Raw genomic sequence first — 25,157 nt, 5'->3', positions numbered from 1 at the left:
CGAGCTATTTGCTACCTAAATAAACGATTTGATGCTGCTGGAAGCATACACGACTTACCAACGTGTCCGTGGTTTCCTATTTTCACACCTGGCAAATGCTGCGACTGTGCCTTACGGCCACGGCCGCTACCTTCCCAAACCTAGCCCTTTCCCATCCTTCCGTCACCGAAAACCTTTGATGTGTTGGTGCGACGTTAAACCAGTTGACACCTGATAGGTGACCTGCGCGGCTATGAGAAGTGGGCCCCACCTATGATGAATTCCGATGTTGAAGACGACACACACATCCATCCCTCGAGCCATCGGAATTAACCAATGAACGTTAAAATCCCCGACACGGCCGGGATCGAACCCGAGACCCTTTGGACCAATGGTCAGCACGCTAACCATTTAGCTGTGGAACCGAACACATTCACTCGTGACAGTCCCATATAAATTTAATATTTCCTATCCAACATCGTATAAGGGTAGTGGCTTGTTCTCTTCCCACCCTGATGGTATTAGGCTCACAATCTTTCCTTTCCTTTCCTTTCCTTTCCTTTAGCTGATACCTTCTGTTCCTAAGAGGAATTGATTTTTTCTCTTCCTCATTGAGTTGAGGTTACTAGCGAATTATAATCTTGTTCTTTGATTCTTAAAATAACATCCATTAACCAGTGTTACTGTGCGCTTACATGCATTACGAAAATAAATTTTCTTCTGTAATTGTATGTCCATTCCTTGTTCCGTTTTTTTTTTTTACGAAGTCTGGTATGAAGTAAGATGAATCTTCGTAGCGACTTTTTACGATCGGATACCCTTCCTGAAGTCAACCTCATCGGAGGAGGTAATGAGATCAAATGATTGACGTGATATTTGATGATAGGGAGAGGGTAAAATTCGATACCGGCACGTATCCTATTCATGTCGAATAGCACGAAAGGATCTGCTCAAGGCTTTACGTTCCCGTGCGACGGACGAATCGCCATCAACAGCTCGTATACTCTCACTCCATGTGAACACTACGGAGAGGTTTGGAATCGAATCAGGCTTTTGGCACGCAATCTAGTGATGCTAAATTGTATACCACCACCTCCTACCCTGCCGGCCAACATTTTGATGATGAAATTTTTATCAACCAACGGGACTCGAACCGGCTAACCATAGTGTCAGACCATGTAGACCTCACGCCTTAACGATCATGGCCACCAGGCGGGCTCGTCTGGAATTGTCTCTAAATTTTAATCGGGATATTTCTTCATTGATCAGACAGCCGCCTGCTTTGACATTTTAGAGAACCAAAATTAGAGAGCTCCCTGTCAGTACATTTACCGACGTGTTGAATAACCTCCTGTTTATAGCAAAATTCTGGCATTCCAGTATCTTTGCAGTTATTAAGAAAATGCTAGTAAAACAACAGATAGGGAGTCTGTCACCTGGGCGACTTCCCGTAAATGCAGATGTAGTATTTGATTGAATGGCAACATCAGTACTAATAACATCGTCATTGGTTGAAGGGAATTGAACGAATTATATTTACAGATAAAATAATAAAACAACCTTCTTATATTTAATATATGCAATTGCGTATTTATTTCACCTCATCCTTTGCTCTTGAAATGTATTTCTACTGTATATCTTCTAAAATGTGATTTTATTGCAATGTTTGATGCTTTTGTGTAGTAGATTGTTGATCTTGTGCTTTTATTTAACTATCGTACTGTTAACTCTAAACGGTACTGTTAGATAATATGACCATATTTTCTGAAGCTGAAAACAGGATACTTACCGTTGCTGAAGGCTTTGCAACGCCAACCTCCCCTTAATTGTACAGCATTATGCATATTTATTTTTTATTTTAAAAATAAAAAAATAGTCATAGTCTGTTTACTATAAATATGATACATTTTTCATAACTTTTTGAGTAATACTGTTGTCTGTTTGGCTGTTTATCTTCTTTCTGTAAACATAAGACGTATTACATCTAGCAAAACAGGGCAAAGGCATTCCAACAAAGCCTGTCAGGACACTGAGACAGCAAGTTGAAAAACAGTACTATTCCGTTAAAAATGGGACATTTTCTCACTTCACTTTGGATGATATTTAAAAACTATTTCTAAGGATTTAGAGATTGAGCGGAAGTTGGGTGGACTCAGGATATGTTATTCATAAGTTAGAAGTAACAGACATGAAAGTAGCAAGAATGATTGCTGGTACAAACAGGTGGGAACAATGGCAGGAGGGTACCCGGAATGAGGAGATAAAGGCTAATTTAGGAATGAACTCGATGCATGAAGCTGTACGCATAAACCGGCTTCGATGGTGGGGTCATGTGAGGCGAATGGAGGAGGATAGGTTACCTAGGAGAATAATGGACTCTGCTATGGAGGGTAAGAGAAGTAGATGGCGACCAAGACGACGATGGTTAGACTCTGTTTCTAACGATTTAAAGATAAGAGGTATAGAACTAAATGAGGCCACAACACTAGTTGTAAATCGAGGATTGTGGCGACGTTTAGTAAATTCTCAGAGGCTTGCAGACTGAACGCTGAAAGGCATAACAGTCTATAATGATAATGTATGTCAGAAATTAAGAAAAATATAGGTACTATTAAGTACTAAGGATCCTGTTGGCTTCATTTGAAACTTTCCGTAAATTGATGGATCATAACTTACAATATTATATATTCACAGTCTAATACTTACCTTGTCTCGTCATATTATACATATCTTTTTATTCTTGAAGTATTGTAAAGCATCTCTATTCTTCATTGTGGACTTACGCTTCTATTCTGTTTTGCAGATAATGTGGTGGACAAGTGTGAGAGTAATGCAACCATGTTGGGAAATGACCTCCAGCTTTCGAAGTTGAGGTGAGAAATATTATCATACTGTCAGCATAGTAAGATTACTTCTTTTAAGAAATAAAATTTAAAATTCTTTTTGCCTAACCAGTATTGATTTTTTTTCTGATTGTATTCACAGATACATTGGTGAAGAAATATTCTCCTGTGATTGCCCTATTATATTGATGTACTTTATTTTTTCTGTAGGTTGTTTAGAGTGGAATGGTGGAGGAAGGGCGTGTTCTGTGCTGTTTTGACATAATTCTAAGTTTTGTACCAATTGAGTTGGTTGTGTGGTTCAGGCTCCATAGCTGTAGGCTTGCACTCAGGAGATGATGGGTTCAACCCCCACCATCATCAGTATTGAAGGTGGTTTCCGTAGTTTCCCGTTTACACACCAGCCAAATGCTGGGGCTGTACCGTGATTAAGACCGCAGCCACTTCATCCTAGTCCTACCCTTTCCCTGTCCTTTCATCACCAAAAATCTTTTTGAGTTAGTGCAATTTGAAACCACTCTAAATCGGTCTAATCCAGCAGACCAGTAATTGAAGTTAAGATACCTCAAGTTATTGCAAAGGTTTTTGAGAGTGGGTGTCTCTTTCATTAAGGTGTTAATGCTGTTGGAGCATTCTATGTGATGTAACACTGGTCCTTGCAACAAGAGGCCAGGATTTGGCCATAAAAGACCAAAGTCCACTCTCCAGATTTTTCTGAAATGTTCTTCGTTGAATGATAGAAAAAACTTGAATGAAGATATTCGGCTTTAAGAAAGAACATTTAATCTTTTAAATATGATAATGATATTAAAATAACGCTGAGACAATTTTAGGAATTCTTCTCGGAGGTCTTAATAGGATTGTGGCTCAGTTGCTGGATTTCCACTGCCGCCGCTGCGGCCACGCCGTCATCATCAACTTTGTTCTTCTCCACCTCCTGCTGTGTGGGGACGTTAATAGCATCTTTCCTTCTTCCTCTATCCAGCCGTAATTTCTTTTCATGAATGAGTCCAACCACTTTATTCTGGGTCTACCTCTCGTTCCTCTTCCTTGAGTCTTCACCTCCATCATCTCCAGTAAGTATCCTTCCTTCTTCTATCATCTTGACACGTCCAAACTATCTCGGTTTATTTCTCTCCAAGCTTTTCCACTCTGATTTTCTTCTTTCCTATCACATTAAAAATGATCTCGCTGGTCTGGATTCCACTCTCTTGTCTTTTAGTCAGTGTCCCACTGTCTCCGCATATACAGTAAGACATTATGTGGCAATAGTACGTACATCACCTCATTATACTTGCTTGGAAGTTCTTCACACTCCAGTAAATTGCATTCCCCTGTTGTATCCTTTTACTGATCTCCATGACCAATCTTGCACCAGTTCGCTTCCCAAGTACTTGAAGCTTTCTACAATTTCAAGGTCTTGTCCCCCAATTTTTATAGTACCTTTCCTTTCCCTTTATCTTGTCCGTGCCATTGTCTTGCCTTTCTCCATGTTTATTTTCGTTCCATAATTGCCAATGTAATCTCTCAATATCTCCAGTTGGCCTTGTACTTACTCCCCGTTTATTCCCCACACGACAATGACGTCCGCAAACATATATCTCCCACAGCTTCCAGCTTGTAATATTCTACATGTCCACTAATAAGTGTGATTCGTCGCCATAAGACCTATCTGTGTCGGTGCGACGTAAAGCAACTAGCAAAAAAAAAAAAAAAAATAATAATAATAATAATAAGTGTGATACCAAAAAGGACTGTCATTAATGTTTGAGATCTCAGTAAATTTAGAATGCTTGTTCAGATTGTGTCTGTGATCCTAGTTGAAGTAATTATTAATTACAGATGAATGAAATGGAGAATTGGGAGGTAATAACATTGAATTTCACTCTTACCTTAATGAGCATAAGAATTTAAAAAAAAAAACCTTATTATGTGACCGGCGCGCGCCGGGAATAAGCGACCGGCTTACTGGTCGCAATGGCTGCATCTTAGTAGCAATTGTGCTGTTGAACATACGCAATTCTAGTTATTTCCTCGTATTTGTTGTGCTCTCTTATACACAGTGTGTTTCTGCTTGTAATTTCTTGTGAGTTACCAAAAATAGATAGTATTAGCAGAATCTTTTAGTCCAACCCCTGAATGGTCAGTGCTGAGGCCTTCGGTTCAGAGAGTCCTGGGTTTGACTCCCGGACGGGACGGGGATTTTAACCGCGTTTGATTAATTCTTCTGGCACGGGGACTGGGTGTTTGTGTTTGTCCCAACACTCTCCTCTTCATATTCATACCACAATACCAACCACATAGGGTTGGTATCAGGAAGGGCATTCAGGTGTAAAACAGGGCCGATTCCACTTGTGCGACACAGTTCGCACCCGCCACCTCACAGGTATAGGAAAAGCAGAAGAGGAAGAAGATTAGCAGGATCTTTTGAGAGGAAGGTTGAAACAAAGTTAGCAATTTAAGGAACAACATTTCTGAAGATGTTTTTTGAAAGCATGCCTTTCAATATTGTAGTTTTGGACACGTGCACAGTAATTTGGTTATGTCAGAATTTATAACTTTAAACCACAAAACTAATTATAATTATTAAACATTGCCATATTTACATTTTCAATCAACTCATTTCATTTCAGCATGTATTTTGTCTTATTTGTACAGAACATATTTGAGTAAATTTTAAATATGCATTAATCCAGAATTTGTATAAGCATTCTGTTTATAATTTTACTTGAATTGTTGTTGTACTACATAATCCCTACTGGGTTGACTAAGCAAGTTTGCTGCATAGTGCAAATCATATGGCTGTAAGCTTTCTTTCAGGAGATGGCGATTTCGAACCCTATTGTCGGTAGGTCTGAAGATGATTCACCTATTTTCACATCAGAGAAATGCCTGGGCTGTAACTCAGTTAAGCACAGCCAATTCGTTCCCAGCTATTTCTTATCCCAGCGTCACCAAAAGCCTGTGCATCCAGTCATAGTTATAGAGGGATCATGAAAATAAACACGTACAGTAATGGGATAAACATCACAACAGTTCAGTATGGTAAGAGGGAGCGATATAAAAGATGACACAGACGAACGTGAAAGCACAAAAAGACAATCTCCACATCGTACAATTTTTTGGCCCCCTTCATCAATCCCAGTTCTTCTACATCCATTTCTTCTCATCCACCAGAGAGCTTATTTCTACTTCCTGAGCTCCTTCAGCAAAACAAGTATCAACCAGGGGCAGAGCCAAGAGGGCGTTGCTGGGGGTTAGAACACCCCCCCCCCCCCTCAAATGGAATTTTTACAAAAGAAACACAGAAACTGATAATACACAAGTGAAAGTCGATTCAATGGGTTTGTTATTTTGAACATTCACAGATACATAATTGTAAAACCAACGGATCTCTTGAATCTATTTTCTAAGAAGTCTTGAAGGTTGGATTTTCTATTGTAATCTGTCATACCACTCGCCGTAAAGCGATTCATCATGATCATATTGTTCTTATGTATTTTAATGTAAGATGTTGTAGTGTACCGGTGCTGCAATTTGATTATCAACACAATTTACTTGTTACATACATACATACATACATAGGCTACATACATACATCATTATTAGGGCTCGGATGTTTAAGACCTAAAAGTAGATAGCCCAAATAAGCAAGCAAATATGACCTCAAAAATGACGAAACATGACGTAAACATTACAAAATGTGACCCGAAAATGATAAATCAAAATATGGTCATTTTAAAATAAATTATAAATCGAAACGGCAATTCCTCTGATACATATTTGTTAACTACATTTTTTATTCTTTATTTAATATTAGTTTTCTGAATATAAATGTGCAGCAGTTATTCGCAGTCTATTATCCTTGATTCACTTATCAAACGTTTGTGAATACATACCTATAGAGTACTAATTTCGCTAAGATTATCAGATCACACAACATTTTAAAAGTCAAAACCTGTTTGCACCCTGCATTGGTGGTTTGAAATACGAGAAAACCAGAAATCAATCTATTTAAAAAAATCGTTTGGAACGTTTAAGCCCATGTTTCATTAATATTATTCAAATGCGTTAAAGTTTAAATTGAGCACCAAGAAACGAATTAAGTAGATGTCTTTCAGTATATTATGGTAGGGCGTCAGAGCCTATAGTGCAAACTCGCATACCTTTTTCATTCTTCTCCGCGGGTGGAATTGAAGTGTATGACGAGATTCATCTTCAAAACATCACGCGCGAAAGGCCTCTGATTATCACTTAACACATTCTTGTAAGAAGAGAAGCTCCTTTCTACGTCACAAGACGTTATTGGTGCATATTTAAATAATGTTAAATCACTGCTGTCGATTATGCACTCATCTTGATGTGTACTGGTACCTTCTCCTCTAAAAACATAATTTATCTTGCACACACGGTGAAAACCATCATTTCGATTAAGCACATTTTGAAGTTTCCGTTTTACACTGTCACGAGTCCGTCGTCTCTTATTGTCCGCTGCACTGTGTCGTATTCGATTTAGAGTATCTTCATAGCAACGCGATAAATAGTTTTTTCGCAGTGTTGATTCTGTAGGAACAGATTTTTTAGTGTATCTCTCCAGGAAATTCTGGTGGGGTTCTGGTGCCAGATATCAGGCCTATTGTATTACGGTAACAGATCTATCCGATCAATACCTTGGCTGAAATACACGGTACTTAAATATTTGCATTATCCGCAGATAACTAATCGCGGATGAAGGAAATGCGGATAATATTTTGTATATCCGCGCAGGGCTGTAACTATAACCAGCGCTTAATTTTAGGGCGAAACACACCGAAACAGTGTTCCGGCACCTCCCAGGGAATTATTTTTCACAGTGTTTCTAAGGATATTTCTCAATAAAAAGTTACATGTGTGTTCATACATGTTTCATACAATTTTACAGCAAGGTTTCAAATATAGTAACTTGCGACTTTTACCGGAGGGAGGGTGGGGGAGCAAGTATATTTGAAAAGGGAGCAAAATGTGTGGGTATACATTCCGGCACCTTAAAAACTTTAGAAATTAATCACTGACTATAACCCCCCCATTGGTCGATCCTGGCTTCGCTACTGGCATGTATAGTCGTTGAAGGGTAATCCTGAAAGGTTTTTAGTCTTGATAAAGCAAGTGTTGGATAAGAAGAAAGCGGGATAAACATAGCAAGAGGGAAGACTTCAGGACGAATACATGTGGCAAAAGACTAGGATCATAGCGTAAACCCACGAAGAGAAGAGTCATATAAAGAGGGATAGGAATATGAAAAGATCACAATGTCAGATCAGTGTGGATATAGGGATCAGTAAAAAGAAAACGCAAATGGACATGGATGTGAAGATGTGAAGATTTGTCCTTCACCATTTGCATTTTCTTTATTTAACTACATTAGACGCTTGTTTGTTCCTTTACAATGCCCATATTACCCCATTAAGAGTCTTTTCTTCCTTAGTGTTTTACCACCTGCATTCATTTTTATCTCGGATATATTCCCTTTATCTGTGTTTGCTCAACTTTATTCTTCTCCTATACTTCCCACATCAAGACTGAAGATCTGTCAAGATGGCCCCTCTTCTGAAGAGGCTGGGAAGTAGAAAGAAGCTCATCGGAGACTGAGGAGTACGGTAATGGATGTAAGAAAAAAAACCCTGGGACTGATGAAAAGAGCCCATATGTTTGAATACTGCAGTATATGAAGATGTGGAGACTGTCCCAGTTCATTTGTATTTTCCTTTCTATTGCTCACTCCCTGTGGGTGGGGGACACAGACGAAGAATACACGCACAGTATCCCCTGCCTGTCGTAAGAAGCGACTAAAAGGGGCGACCAAGGGATGATTGTATTATAACCATGAAACTACTTGTGATTAGTACCATCACGCGGGGAACACCATGGGTCGCCTTTACTTGCTAGTAGTACCACTGTGTTAGGTACACAATAGGTTTGTGAATAGTAGCAACACAGGGTGAATCAGTATGGGTTTTTCCTTACCCATGATTTGTACCATTGTGAGAAACACCATGGGTCTGGGCGTTGCCTGTACTACTACTATATGAGCGACACCGTGTGTCTGCGTTGCCTATGATAAGTACCCATTATGTGAAAAACACCACGGGAATACCGGCGCCCGTGATTAGTACACCTAGGTGGGCAACAACATGGGCTTGCGTTGCCATTATGAGACAAACACCATAGGTCTATGTTACATGTGCGGAACACCGTGAGCCTACGCTACTTTTGATTAGTAAACCAAACCAAACCCCATGGCGCAACAGCCCCGAAGGGCCCTGCCCTGCCCTGCCAGGCGACCGCTGCTCAGCCCGAAGGCCTGCAGATTATGAGGTGTCGTGTGGTCAGCATGACGAATCCTCTCGGGCGTTATTCTTGGCTTTCTAGACCGGGGCCGCCATCTCACCGTCAGATAATTCCTCAATTGTAATCACGTAGGCTGAGTGGACCTCGAACCAGAGCCCTCAAATTTTGGTAAAAATCCCTGACCTAGCCGGGAATCGAAATCGGGGCCTCCGGGTAAGAGGTAGGCACGCTACCCCTACACCGCGGGGCTGGCTTTGATTAGAATCGAAACATAACAAATACTATGGTTCTACTGTACTAGCGATAAGTACCATTATGAGAGTCCGTTGACCTGGATTTTGGACCCGTTTAGACTAGAAGCATCCTCGATTGAGGATTGTGCTTTAGAAGCAGTCCCTTGGTCAGTAATACTATTGTTTATGATAGTTTCTGGGAAGGTGGGGCATTGTGGGTCGCATCCACTGATTGTTTTACATTCATATCCATTCATTCATCAAGTTTTTTTATTCTGGTCAGTGGATGATTTTGAACTTTTAATTGTCATTAAATTCGTCTCATTAGGGGCCGATGACGTAGATGTTAGGCCTCTTTAAACAACAAGCATCATTGTTTCTTTTGCTCTCTTGAGCCTCCATGGCTCAGGCGGCAGTGCACTGGCCTCTCACCGCGGGGTTCTGTGGTTCAAATCCCGATCACTTCAAGTGAGATTTGTGTTGGACAAAGCAGAGGTAGGACAGGTTTCTCTTTTGATACTCCGGCTTCCCTGTCATCTTTCATTCCACAAACACACTCCAGTATTTTATCTCATTTCATTTCATTGCCCCAGAGGGGTGCGACAGGCTTCGGCAGCCGGCACAATTCCAATCCTCGCCACTAGATCAAGGCCAACTAGATACAGGCCATAAGGCTCCCCCGCCACTTCGGGCGCTACGTCACACAAGTCGCCAGCCGCTTCACTTGCTGATATGAACCTCGCAGGAGTGAGGCTATCGATGGTGTTGAATGATTTAAACGTGTGTGAACATTGTGAATTATGGCCACGTCGTGTTGTATACCTGGTTGTAGAATCAACTACAGTTCAAAACAACCTAATATTTCAGTGTTTAAATTTCCTACTGGCTTGTTTCGGAAACAAAAGTGGATCATAGCCATCCATCGAACCGAATTCGTCCCTTCAGCAAGCTCAGTTGTGTGCATAAAACACTTCGACGAAGTTTCGTAATTAGGGACAATTCTGTTAAAAGACCTGATGAGTCTATTTTAACTGTAAAACCTAACCATTTAAAACTCTCAAACGACGCTATTCCTCAGTTTGAAAATGTGCCTGCCTATATGTCTAAAAATTTTCCAACACCGAGCAAAAATCCTATTCAAAGACAAACGGGAAGAGGAAGGAAAGAAAGAAAGAAAGCTGAGGAAGAATATGACAGGATCAAGGACTTCGATGACGTTCAGGGTAATTTCAATATTAAACGCAAATTAGATTTGGACAAAGTTTCCGTCAAACGGCCAAAGTCTCTGTATTTTCAAAATGCATATGACTGAGGAAAATATTCCGAAAATTGATACTTCCTTAACATTAAACGGGGCTCTTGATTTTAAATCCATTGAACATGATATTTTCATGAGTGATAACCCTGATATACGTGCATTCGGTGACGGGGGCAAGATATTAAAATGGTCAAATTAGAATAGTATTTGTAACTTCCTGTTTAGACCTGCTTGTAACTCAAAAGTGACTGTCCACGACAAAATAGAATGTGTGTGTGTGTATGTATGTATGTATGTTGGGTATTCAGCCCGAAGGCTGGTTTGATCCTCTACAGCTCCACCAACAGCTGCCATAGATGGCCTAGGTGTCACTGAAGAGGCATACTAGGGAAGTGAGGAGTGAGGTAGTTTCCCGTTGCTTTCCTCACTGAGCCAGAAGTTGCTATTACATAACAGTCTGCCAAGCCCACTGAAATGCATGCACCAACCGACCCTATGAGCGGTATTTTCACACCATTCATAACAGGGACTGGCCGCATAAGGAATGGCATAACTGGCATCGCTCATACCTCGGTCACTTTCATATTGTCAAAGCCAAGGATGAGACTGAGACAGACCAATGAAAGTAACAAATTTACTCTAGACCATACCAGAAGACATAGTGCACTGTAAACACTACATCCTGCCAGCAAAGGTACATAAAATAATCGATGAAATTGAAGGTGAAGTTGATGAGTATATCATTACTGATAAATTATAATATAATATAGCCTTTGCAAAGAAAGTATTTTACTCCTGTATACTAATAACATGGTTCACTTCAATTTTTTTGCATTTCCTGGGGCGTAAAAGAAGATAAGACAGTCAACGTTTTTTACAATGCCTCACCCGGTTATTCAGTCTTTTACTGCAAAACTAGGCACGGGAAATTCGGGTATTGATGATTCACATTGGAATTACTTGAAAAAGCAACTAAAATTATTAAAGGAGCATGTAAGATTTTGTAACTTGTTGGATGGAGTCTACGTAAAACGTGAGCTGAACTATAAAGGACGAAAGGTTTTATTTTTGTTTTTGTTACGTCGCACCGACACAGAGAGGTCTTACGGCGATGATGGGATAGGAGAGGGCTAACAGCTGGAAGGAAGCGGCCGTGGCCTTAATTAAGGTACAGCCCCAGCATTTGCCTGGTGTGAAAATGGGAAACTAGGAAAACCATCTTCAGGGCTGCCGACAGTGGGATTCGAACCCACTATCTCCCGATGCAAGTTCACAGCCGCATGCCCCTAACCCGCTAGGAGGAAAGGTAGAGGGAGTTGCTCTTAGTAGTAAAAGCGGAGAAAATAACACTACATTAGCTACAACTGCACAAACTTTTATGTTGTCATCCAGTCTTTAAAAAAAATAAAAATGTTGTTGATTTGTTTCCATGTAAGAACCTAACGTGACATTTCTTAGAACTAACTTTGCAAGTCTTTAAAGTATTAACAGATAGGCCTATAGTTTATAAGGTAGCATGCATAATTTCTAATAATAACAGTGTTAGTAGGAAAATGAAAAGCTGTGCAAAAGCAATTTACAAACCTCTTTTCAAAACCCATTTGACGAAATACACACACAAAAATTGTTTGATACTGGTCATTTATTTAAAATCTTAATAGCTGGCTTAATCAAGCTGACAACTTATCCTGACTTTGACAACTCTGAGTCAGATAAAAAAATGTCTATCTGAGTCTATCTAGTGCGGCCTAGGCTTGCTCCTGCCCTGGACAAAAAGGTGTAAAATTCTGATTTCGCTTGTCAACAATGTTCTGGAAAACGAAAACATGTTTAAACATGCAGTGATTAAATAAATAGTTTTAAACATTTCGTTGACAAATGTATATACATATTTTGTAATATATTATTGAATAACAATAGAAAAGTTACCGTAGACAAACTCATGGCTAAGAAGAAGAAATCCTCAGGAAAATAAAAAATGTATAAACTGAAACCTTAGGAATTGTTAGGTAAGTTTTAAGTTGCAGCTTAATATCTAAGAAAGGTTTCAGACTATTGTTGTGAATTGCCATCATGTATTTTCCTAGTAACATTACAACTGTTTGTAGACGTATTATGCGTTCTAATCTTTTACATGATACCGTGTTCAGTTACAAGTGACAGATGTCAGCATAATTTTACGTAAAGAAATGTACATATACTGTCCAGCCAGTTTTCTTCCCGTATAAAACTCGTGTAGTATACAAGCCTAAGTAAAGCCACAATTGAAGGAGTGTTCAATTATATCGTTAAGGTTGAATAAATGAACAATATCATGGTGAAAGTGAGAGCGGGCCCTACACTGCCACGCTGAACGCCAGCCACTCTCGTGACGTCACGGTCCGAGCCTTGTGGCCTGTCTATCTAGTGCGGCCTTGCACTAGATAAGGGTTTCATTCATTCCATTCCTGGCCCGGTTGAATGACTGGAAACGGGCTGGGTATTGCTCCCACTTCCTATGTTGAACTGGGTTTGTCCGATTGTGTTTTCCTTTTCATTTTCATATCTCTCTTTACTGTACATAACTTGCTTCAACATTTGTTTGTTCCTTTGCAGTACAGAACAAGAAAAGGTTTCCATCAGAGCAGATAAATTATAGTGTGTATTGTATATGTGTGTGTCTGGCAGTGTTAAAATAACTTGCCATACTGAGTTGATCATGATTTGATCAGGATTCAGATGGTGTAGCGCACTCTGAGCCAAAGTGGACCCCAATATTTGAATAATTTTATTCCAGTGTTTGAAGAGTTTGATCCAGACTCAGTCTGGTAAAGGTGCTCAAATATGTAGATTTACTGAAACTCTGGCAGGACAAAATTCTGGCATCTTGACATCTCCCTTTTCCAAGTTTGAAGCATTATTCCCTTTCAAATTAATTAAGTCCTCGGTAAGTGTTTTATTTTTTTATTTTTTAGATTAAACTAAACTCATATCCTCATCCCGAAGTGGTGCAGTTTTTGTTTTTGTTTTTTCTTCAGGAACACCTTCAATGGAGGTGAGCTACAGGTACCATTTTAACCACATACCATCACTCATGTCATTCTTAAATCTATGGCAGTACCAGGACTTGAACCTAATAGTGCTAACCATTATGCTATGGAGGTAGACACTCGTTTAGATAAACCCTTGTCGACATTAATTTTCCAAATACCGGTATTAGCACATTTGCTAATCACTCAGATAATAATTGGTTGGGTAGTATAAGCCAGGCTGAGTAGCTTAGATGGTAAAGTGCTTGGCCTTCTGAGCTTAAGTTGGTGGGTTCGATCGTAGCTCAGTTCGGTGGTATTTGAAGGTATTCAAATATGTCAGTGTCATGTTGGTAGATTTACTGGCATGTAAAAGAAATCTAGCAGGGTAAAATTTCAGTATTTTGGCATGTCCAAAAACTGTAAAAGTAGTTAATGGAACTTAATAATAATAATAATAATAATAATAATAATAATAATAATAATAATAATAATAATAATAATAATAATAATAATAATCTCTTCTCCAAAGGTTCAATTAGTTAACATGAAAAAGCCATACCCTAACAGAATATAAGACATTATCAATTTAAGTCCTGGATAAGATACATTTAAGAACTAATATAATTAATCATTTTCAGAAGGGTAGTTAGATTTTACAGTATTGTTACAGTAGGTTATAATTATTTTACTGAAGTGGCATTTGAGTTGGAATTACCTTTTGTGTGCATTGTGACTGTGGGGCTCTGGTTGATTCTGGAACTTCTATGTACTTATGACAGACTCATTGCATTCACCATGCCTGTTTGTTCCTTTGAAGTTAGTGTTCTTTACAGACATTTTCAATGTGAGATTTGCTAGGCATCTTTCTTTGACATTTCATAACCCCTTTTTAAAACACTTTTCATAAATATGGTACGTGTGGTTCCTTAACCCCTGCAGCATACTGCATGTGTGGGGTCTTTCTGACCCATCTCGATTTTTTTTTAAAAATGAGTAAGTCACTTTTTACAATATTGTAAATTTCATCAAAAGAATTATACAGGATCCTTCGAATGCATAACCTAACTTTCCACTTCCGAAGAAGCATTTCAAGAGTTATTCATTGCTCTGAATCATCGTTAATTGAGTCCACTTGGTCTTAGTTGCACATTTTGAAGAAAATCCTTACTTTAAATGATCTTTTGGTAATTAATGTCCTGTAAGTCTCACATTGCTGATTTACTTTCTCACTCTTGTTTCTGGGACAGCATTTGCATCTCTTTATTTCTCTTCACAGTTTGAGTTTCTTCCTCATTCTGGTGTTCACCCAGTGGTTTTCATTCCCTCATTGCAACTTGTAATGTCAAATCTCAGCGCACAACCTGAAGCCAAACTTAATAACTACTCTCTTTTAAAAATGAAAAATGACAGTTATGAAATTATAAATAACAGTTAGAATAATGCAACAATGTTACCGACAAACTAGAAAACAATATGTATAAAAATTAAAGTAATTTCTGGACACATGAGTCTTTCAGGATCCCATGTAAAAAGTTACTGCAACAGAAGAATATTTATATTTCAAAGCACACAAAAGATTGTAAATTGTATGTCTAGAAGGAGCATATCTAGTGAGTGAAATGTGTGAGAGTTTAAAATTTTAAAATGAACGAGGTCAAAGAGATTCGGAGCTGCTGCAAGGATTCAGGAGTTGCAAATCTTTCTCCTATGTTACGAGAAGCTGATATTGCCATTATTTTGTCCCTGACAATAAGAAACGTCATCACTAGAATCTAGGATACTATTTTACTGCTGTTTTTAAACTAAATTATAATTATGACAGTTACAGGGTGTTTCCAAAAATGTGGAAAGTAATCAGAATGTGGAGTATTTAAACTTTTTTTTTTTTTTTTTTTTAGTATATGCTGAAACAGCACCATATGAACTTGCATCCTATGATAAGTGGTTTATGAGTTATGCCTGTTTATCAGCTGAACCCGAGAGAATATTTTGTATTCATTTTGCAGCTAGGAATTCTGTCTATGGTCTTATATCATTTAATTGACCATGTGATCATAAGTTCAGTGATATCTGTACTTTCATCATGCCTGAAATAACTTAAGATTCTGTTGTAGATAACATCATGCAGGATTTCCAACACCACTTGAAAATATGCTCTTCAGTAGGTGAAAAGCAATGAAGTTTATGACACATTGAGCACTTCTTGTATATAGACATGGTTATAGTTACTTGAAGTGGGATGTGCCAGATAGGGCTATTACCAACAATTCCAGTACAACTTCAGAATGTCTGTAATTTGTATATGATTGAATCATATGTTCATAATAATGTTTTGTGTTGTTTTGGAGTATACAATACCTCAATTATTTGGGAACCCCCTGTACATCAAAAATTCATTATGTGATTCATACATGCTTGTTGATAAATGAAGTACTCTGATGAATAAAAGTTCATAAAAGGGGTATTCTGAAGAACACACACCACCTGGAGGCGTTGCTATGTAAAGAAGTGTGTGTTTGCCTGTTGTTACCAGACTCCAAAACTATGGACACATTTGGGACCCTGACCTCCAAGAGGGAGGAAGTGCAAGGCTAATCTGTTGTTTCAATTTACAGTAAATGCAATTTCCTCTTTTAGTTGCATAGCCTTCCTGTGCTGCACCATCTCAAGGTTAGAGAGAATCAACACTCAGTTTCACCATTGTGTAAAAGTTGTATTTCAGTTTCCTCAATAACATGATGTGTTAATCCACAGCTCATCTACAGGATATAAATGTCTTCCTCCAAGTTCTTGCGCGCCGAGATTCTAGCCTTGAGCCGCTCTCAGTCTTTTGTAAGCTGCCATAAGGGGCAAGAGCACAATGACACTCAGGACAATAAACGTATTCAGAAAGCTGCTTCCTTTTCCAGCTTCCACACAACTTTTGCATCCCGAGGAAGTGTGACAGGGCTAGTCGGCAAGGTATCATCTTCTTTCACTGTATGCAGTAGTTGATAGTCTGGTCTGCTCTCTCTCTCTTCTATAATGTATCTTCTTATTTTTGCAGAATGTGCCTTTTCTTGTAACATCTTGTGAATGCAAGTGGCGATTAGTGAGGTGTGACGGTACGACTTCAGGGCTTTTACTGTATTTTGAATAGCATGCAATAAGTGAAGGTGGTGGATGACTGCTTATTAAAATCTTCTGTACCAAATCTGGTTCAGGGAACATAATCACATCTTTACTTGTGATAGTGATAAATATTTCCCCTCTTTCCTCTTCTTAAAAATGACTAGTGATGTGCAGGATTTTGTGATTTTGATGTGTTGTGAATATGGTTTTTAATACTAATACATTGTGGAAAGTGTGAACATTGATAGTGATCTTAAGTGCTTGAAGAAAAGGGATTCTTGTTAAAACACCATGAAAACCTTCAACATTGCTGTAAGTAATGAATTTTTAAAATTTAACATACTACTTACTGTCCTGGTATAATGTATAGATAGATGTTACTCTTGGTCTTTTCTAACACTCCCATATGGTGATTTTCCATAAAAGTTCGTTGAATAAAACTCAGTACAATAGTGGAAACTTGGGTGAGAAATATTATTTGTTCATAGTATGAAGTATAGTACCGTGTGTAAAATGATCAGGTGTTTCCACTTTGAGTGAATGTTACTCCCACAACCATATAAATGATTTTAAAGACTTACAATTGACTCACTTAAAGAAAAGACATGGATTAAAATTTCCATCTTTATGAAATTCACTGCTTTGTTCAATTGCTCGACTGAACCTTGCGGTTGAAGATCAGCCAAATGCAGGAAATTTTATGAAATGAAGTAAAAGTGAATTACCATATTTTAATTTGTTTTAATAATTGGCTCATAAAATTAAATTGAGTCTAAACTTTTTCTTAATCGTGTAGTTTTCAGTGTCAACATCTATATATTAAAAAAGGTTACTTAAAACAGCTTTGTTCAGTCTGTCCGGCCATTCTACTGGTTTAACTTCTTTCATTATTTTTTTTATTCTCTCTGGAATTACCTGTCGATGAATCATCAGACATTGATAGGTCTCTAAGTTCAATCAACTTCGAGTAATCATACAATCAAGCCACTAAATAAGTGTACTTAGTGGGTTGCATGTAGCACAGGAGCAGTGTTTTTATGTGAAGATATCAGCGAAGCTAAATTATAAAATATGGCAGACGTCTATCGGCAAACCTGCAGTTTCAACCAAACTTGGTGCACATATGACTTAATACTATCTGGAGAGAAATGCTGTGGGGGTAAGACACCCCTAGCAACCCTAGAGGTGGAGTGGGGAGGAAGTGAAATGCAGAAATTATCGGAAATCACTTATATTAGTGTTGAATCCATAGTTTTCGGGGTCGCTGAGATAGATACCGACACTCTGGATGCCGTTTAAGTCCAAGTTCAGCCTCCATCGGCATGGGGGTCAGAAGGGTTGAGGAAGAAAATGTCCAAAATGACAGAGATTAGTGTTGAATCCACAGTTCTCTGGTTCACCAGGCCAATTAGTGTTGGTTCCAATGACACTTGGAATCATGTACCTCATATCTGTAGTGCAATATGTATATACATACAATTATTACTTCTTTTACTATTTGTCTCAAAGGAATATCTACTTCCCAGACAATATGGGCTGCAACAAGGATCATCTTCCACGTAAAACAATAATCAAAAACTTTAAATTAAGCACACAACAGTAACTCTGAAACTACAAGATAGGTCGTAAAATATCTATCAACGTCACAGTAAAAAGTCTACAAAATTTCACTTGAAACATAATTAATCCTAAAATTAAGCATTCAAAAAACTACCCCGGCACAGGTTCTTTAGTTGTTTTGTAATTTGTTCAAACTGAATACTTGTTGTGCCATACTGATATGGTAAAATAGTCTTTTTGTTAGCATGTATATATAAGTGACCAGTCTGACATTCAAAACTTCTAGTTGTCCTTTTCCCATAGAATGAATAATTACAAATATTAAACAAGAGATGAGAACAGATGAATTCATAATACAGTATATCACAAAGTTATCACACTCAGTGCAATTAATAAGCCTGCCTAGATTTTTTATTATCAAATGTATAGTATTTCTTTAGCTTCTAGTGTAATAGCTCTGTTTCATAGTGGATTTTATATACAGTAGAAAACCCTGAGAGTAAACATTTAATAAATGGGTCTCCCTATTAGTTTCTATGTTCAGTTTTGAATTATTGTCTATTAGTTTACTTCCCAGTTGTGGGGCACGATAGCTGAGTAACATTGACTCTGACTTCTTGCCAAGGTGGTGTGGTTCATATCCTGGCCAACACGAGCAATTTTTGATATGTAAAGTTACATTCCTGTGGTTTGGATTCCAAGTAAAACTGGAGGTCGAATGGCTATAGTCACGATATGAACATTCACGTAAAACTACAAGATTGCTTCCTTCTCACGAGTGCTTGAAATTCTCTGCTAGTTTGAGATATTTGTTTCTTATTTGTATAGCTCTTTACTACTCTCGACACTGAATATCAGTCATTTCCTATTTTTCAGTCTTTCCATTTATTGCATGAAGCAGTTTTAGGACTATTCCAAAATCATCAGCACATTAACATTGTATTCATTCTTGTACCTTGAATTGCTGCCCTTATGATATAATTTGTCTCTGTATTTCAGAATATCTCTCTCGTACTTCTGCACCATCGTGGTTTGCCCACTTACTTTTTGACCCATTTAGAGCATTTAAAATATATTGCTTCTACTGTATTGTTTCTTCTTCAATACCTTCCTGATTCAGACTTTTCCAACTTTTACTTTGGAGAGAAGCTAAACTAAATTAACCAGTGCTGTTATCCTTTCTTTCAAACACTGTTGCTGATCCCCTCTTCCCTCCCATTCTTAATCTTTTTACCTACCAGCTCTGCTACTTCGAAATGCTTGCTCTTGATTTTTTTCCCCCCTCCTGTAGGTTGAATATTGATTGATTTCCAATTGCTCTTGCATTTAAGTAGTCATCACAGTAATCATCTCTTATGATTTTTAATAAAAATAATGTTAACATTGATGCTCTCACGGCCCGTATTTGTAGACATTAGCTTATTCCGTGCCTAGAAAGAAAGGTGTAACTCTTTTTACGTTTCGCAGAGAACTTTGCTCCATTTCTTTAGAACAAAATCTTGACTGTCCACGAGGAATTCTTCTACAATAACAAGGGTTTGAATTTAAGAATGCCTTACCATTGGAGCTGTAGTGGTACGCTGTATGCTGGTACAGCACTAGTATTCCAAGCGGGAGCTCCCGTGAGCCACCTGGTGATGAATGCTAGTGACTTTAGATCGCACTGACACACATAGGTCATATGGCGACAATGGGATAGTAAAGGCCTAGGAGTTGGAAGGTAGTGGCCGTGGCCTTAATTAAGGTACAGCCCCAGCATTTGCCTGGTGTGAAAATGGGAAACCACGAAAAACCATCTTCAGGGCTACCGACAGTGGGTGACAAATGAGCATACCATCACACCTCATAGAGTGTGTTACCTGTTCTGCAGAACTTGCTCAACTTCCAAGTTCAGTATTCTTTGCGATTCAAACCTTTCCACGCGGTAATGTTTCAGGTAGAACTGAGCTGAAAATTTGGAATATTTAAGATGTACGAAGAACTGCTCTCTGGAATTTGTCTTCAAATTATATTTCATATATTGGAGATCCTAGAGTGCACCCTTAAACTTGGCATTTTTGGGCTTCTGTAGCAATTTTTAGAGTAAAGTAGGCCCACCTCATTAAATCAGCTTAAAGGCAATTGTTTAAATCTGTTAGCCAGTTGGAGTCCCATTAGGGGAAGAGGATTTTCATAATCAGAATGTTTGCTGGCACGGTATGGGAGGGGATAGCATAAAATTTCTAACCACTGGATTGCGTGCCAAAAGCCCAAATTCAATTCCAAACCTCTCCGTAGTGTTCAGTGAAGTGAGGGCATATGGTGCTGTTGATGGTGATTTGTTGGTTGGATGGAGACGTTAAGCCTTGAACAGAACCCTTGTTGTTATTCGACAGCAGTAGGCTGTGTTCGTACTGGGTTTCTCACTCTCCCTAAATCATCATCATCATCATCATCATCATCATCATCATCATCATCATCCTATTATACCCAACTTGCAGGTCGCCCATGGGCGTCAACCAGAAAAACCTCCACCAGGCCTCTCTGGAAGCCACACACAATCCAGTCAGTGAATGAATGAATGAATGAATCATCAGTTTAGACGTTCTGTTTTACCTTAGGGCTACTAGATGGCAGATCGAGTAAACCGAAACTCTCTTGGGTGTCTATGGCTGAAATTTAATGATTTTTGTTGGGTAAACACCAAATGTGTCACCAGAGATCTTGTACATGCCGACATCGTACAACATGGAGTGTCGAATGGACTTTTTCCTGCCCTTCAAAAATCTGACTACCTCTGCCGGGTTTGAACCTGCTATCGTGGGATCCGGAGGCCGACACTCTACCACTGATCCATAGAGGCAGCTATCCAATGTGATATTCATTCATTTCAAGAGAACCTTGTGTCTCACCTGTTAAGGTTGTAGAAGAGAATTTTCTTCATGTGCAAACTAAACATTTCTTTCATTTCCCCTCAGATTAACTTCACATGTCAGTCAGTGCCTATGGTATTGGTAATTAACTGTACATGTAATCAGCTATTGAAATATGTATTAAAGAAATCATATAAAATGAGTAAGAATGTGATAAATCAATCAGTCATCATTGATATGCATTTAGGGCTGTTACTCAGGTGGCAGATTCACTATCAACTGTGTACGTAGTCTTTTTTCAAAATTATATCAAAGAACTGAAATTTATCAAACATTTCCATTGATAAATTATTCCGATCTCTACTTCCTCTTGCTATAAATTAATAATTGCCCCAATTTGTCATCTTGAATTCCAATTTTATCCTTTTGCAGTCGCTTACAATATTGTAACTTATTACTCTATACAGTATAACACCATCCACAAAAAACCTTGCCTGTGATTCCAGTTCTTTACTCATATCATTTATACAAAGGTCCAGTAATTTATTCATATACATAAGAAAGCATAAGAGTCTAATAATACTGCATTGCAAAATGCCCCTCTTAATCGTTACAGGATCAGATAAAGCCTCACCTATTCTAATGCTCTAAGTTGTATTTTGTATATATTTAGCCACCCATTCAGCCACTCTTATGACGTGTCTAATAGCGCTCGTTTTTATCAATAGTCTCCCATGATTTACCCTATCAAAAGCCTTGGATAGGTCAATAGCATTACAGTCTATTTGACTTCCTGAATCTAAAATATCTGTACTATATGAAACAGTGTTGGACTGATGGGGTCCCCTTGTAGTACACCATTTGTCTGCCTGATTTTGTTAGATGTTGTTATTCCATCATCTACTTCAATGTCGTATGTCATGATGTCTTCTATTATTTTAGTAATGTAGTGTGTCTTTCCAATCATGTCTTCGATGTTTTGCAATAGTTGTTTTCTGTCTATAAGATCAAAAGCCTTTTTGTAATCAATGAAGACTGTGTAGTATTTTCCCTTGGGCATTCTTAGTGTTGATTCTATCTTGTCCAGAAGATATTTTACAGCGAATATCACCAATATCCTTCGAAGTACAATGGAGAAGACCCTCCTGATGTATGCCAACGATATGGTCATAGTGGGCCCCAACAAAGAGGAATTACAGACGACATTAAAAACCCTGGCAAAATGGGCACTGGGGAATGGTTTTGAGATAAACATGAAGAAATCAGCACAGATGACATTCAGGAAAGGGGGAACAGCATCACCAAAGGACACGCTATTATTGAACAACGAAGAGATGGAAGTGGTTAATAAATTTAAATACCTAGGCATCACCCTGCAGACAATGGGTTGATCGTTCAGCTACCATGTAGAAGAAAGGACAACATCAGCTATTAAAAACATGTGTGGACTCAAGAACCTTCACCGCTTATCGCTGAATACAACTATGACACTTTTCGATGCCACAATAACACCAATAACATATGGCATAGAACTAATATGAGAAAATCTAAGGTACAAGAATCTCGAGAGAATTGAAAAGGTGAAAACAAGGTTCATAAAGCACTGCCTGCGAATAGGGAAGTATGAACCGTCGAGACTTGCGTATGAATTAGCAAGAGAGACCTTCTTCATAGAAGACATTAGATATAAGCTCAACCTGCCATCTACTGACTCTTACCAGGCACTTCTAGCTGCTAGACAAGGGAAACAAATGGACATCGACTTGGAATTTTACAGTATCGATGCCATGCAAGACAGATCATGGACAAACGCTAAAGAAGAACAAAGAGACACAATCGCAAGACTAGCCATTCATGCCTACCGCCATAAGTTATGTAGCAAAAAGAAATTCCATCTACAAACGAGAATTTCGTATGTTCACTCTGTGGAAATTCCTGCGAAAAATACTATATTGTGTTGTGTTTAAAAAGGACCAAAAGCATCATGCAAATTAGCAAAGAATAATGAAAAATTTGATGTAATCATATTGTATATTGTAAATGCCCTTTCAGGTACTTTTCTTATTAATAAAATATCTTTACTATTTTTTGCTGAAATCCTACAAGTTGAGCCTTACTGGAATAACCTTTCTGAAACCCGAACTGCCTTTTATTAATCCAGTTAGTAATTTCACAAATGTGTCTAGTACAATAATAAAGAATGCTTTCCCAGAGCTTACAAGCAACACGTCAAGCTTACTGGCCTGTATCTGCTTTATGTTTATCACTCCTTCATACGCTGGGGCTACAAATGAAACTCTCCATTCATTTGGTATAGCTCCTTCATGCAAATAGTAATCAAATAATATATTTATTGAGAAACTCAATGACTTTCCCGACATTCTGGATTGACACATAGACAAAGTTTAACTACATAAAAAAAGAAGCAACAGATTTAAATGTGAACATTAACATTGGCTGAGAAATACTGTAACTCTAAAAAATCACAGATTTATAACACAATATATAGTTTACAGCAATAATTCTCATACTATTGTACACGTACCCCCAGGGTATGCGCATGTTTTCCGAGGGATACAGGAACGATTCTTATTGAGAAATTGACAAAATGATTAAAGAATCAAACGTTTGGATCAGTTGTTGAGGTATACAATATAAACTTTCTTTTTTTGATTATCTGAGGAACACATTAATATCTATCATATGTAAGAAACTTCATATTCGATTCGTATTGACATTGTTTTAGGAGAGTAAGAGGGGAAAATCATTCACCATTCAATACAATACTAAAATGAAACTACTACAGTATAAATTACAACATTTCATGTTTATGGCCTACCGGTCTAGACCTTCTCTTGAGGACATCCTCAGCTGTACAATTCAAAATCAGCAAGTGTTATTAAAAATGTGTACAAAACCTTTTACAATACACTTTAAGAATAAAACTAAATACCGAAGACATGAGTACACTTTAAAAAACACTATAATTTAAGCAAGTCAGATTAAAAACTTCATTGATTTCAAAAGAGTATTAACTTGTCGCAAATGAGTTCACCAAGTTTTCCAAATCCACATTTGCTTACTGTGTATAGATCAGGTATCATTGTTGAGGTTCTGAGGTTCCAATCTAACATAATTCTGCTGCATTAGATTGATATAAAAAATGAAGAAAGTTGGTGAAGCAACTCCTGGTTCTTTATGTCGTGAATAATAATATTTCCAATGCATGGCTATTGTCTTCATCTAGGATTCCTAGTTGAGGGAGACGTCAATGTTGTTAGAAGGTCAAATGGGTCCAAAAATATGCTCCTGACTGTTTATTTGAATCAAGATGTCCCTCACTCGTTCCCAGTATGTCGAGTGTATTGGCTACCTGTTTGGTTACTGGGCTCAGGTCAGAGCGGAGGTTACTCAGTGTTCTAGTGACAGCTGACTTCAGAAGTGAAAAACAATGGAACTGCACTTGTACAACAACAATGCATCCTGCATTAAGTCAGAATTCTTTCATTTTTCTGTAACAAATAGCAGCAGGTGTGTACAAGTGGTATGGCAGAAACATGTATTTTCTCCAGGCTTTAAATTAAAATACTGATTTCTGCGAAAATGGTATGTGATGGATATTTCTGAATTCAGCACCCAAAGAACTGTAAATGAGCGATTACTTTTCAGACAATTTTTTAGTTGCAGACCTGTGTAATTACTGAGGAATTACACTGAAATCTCACGTAGCATAAATATTTGAATGGGTACTAGGAAGGAGAATGAGAAGAAAGGTGGAAGGACAATTAAAAGAAAAGCAATATGGCTTTTGAAATGGAAGATCACCACTAGACCCTAACTTCAGTATGAGGCAGTTAATGGAGAAATGCTGCAAATATGGAAGAGATATGGTTATGACTTTTTTTTATTTAGAAAAGGCTTCTGATAAGTGTACCCACAGCAAAGGGTATGGAAAGTAATGCAACACAAAAAACAAATGATAG

General features: G+C 38.1%; 1 protein-coding gene across 3 annotated transcripts in view; it reads left to right on the top strand.

Moving 5' to 3' along the window:
• The window catches only part of Spn (Spinophilin), a 294,699-nt gene that overhangs the window by 122,254 nt on the left and 147,288 nt on the right, over positions 1–25,157 (top strand). For all 3 annotated transcript variants that reach the window (XM_067136664.2, XM_067136663.2, XM_067136660.2), the window contains exon 2: positions 2,783–2,852. The gene's annotated coding sequence lies outside the window, so the exon portion shown is untranslated. The remainder of the gene's footprint in view (positions 1–2,782; positions 2,853–25,157) is intronic.

The sequence above is a fragment of the Anabrus simplex genome, chromosome 1, assembly GCF_040414725.1.
Source record: "Anabrus simplex isolate iqAnaSimp1 chromosome 1, ASM4041472v1, whole genome shotgun sequence".
Taxonomy (NCBI): domain Eukaryota; kingdom Metazoa; phylum Arthropoda; class Insecta; order Orthoptera; family Tettigoniidae; genus Anabrus; species Anabrus simplex.
Note: the sequence above shows the minus strand (reverse complement) of the source record. Positions and strands in the feature narration are given on the sequence as shown.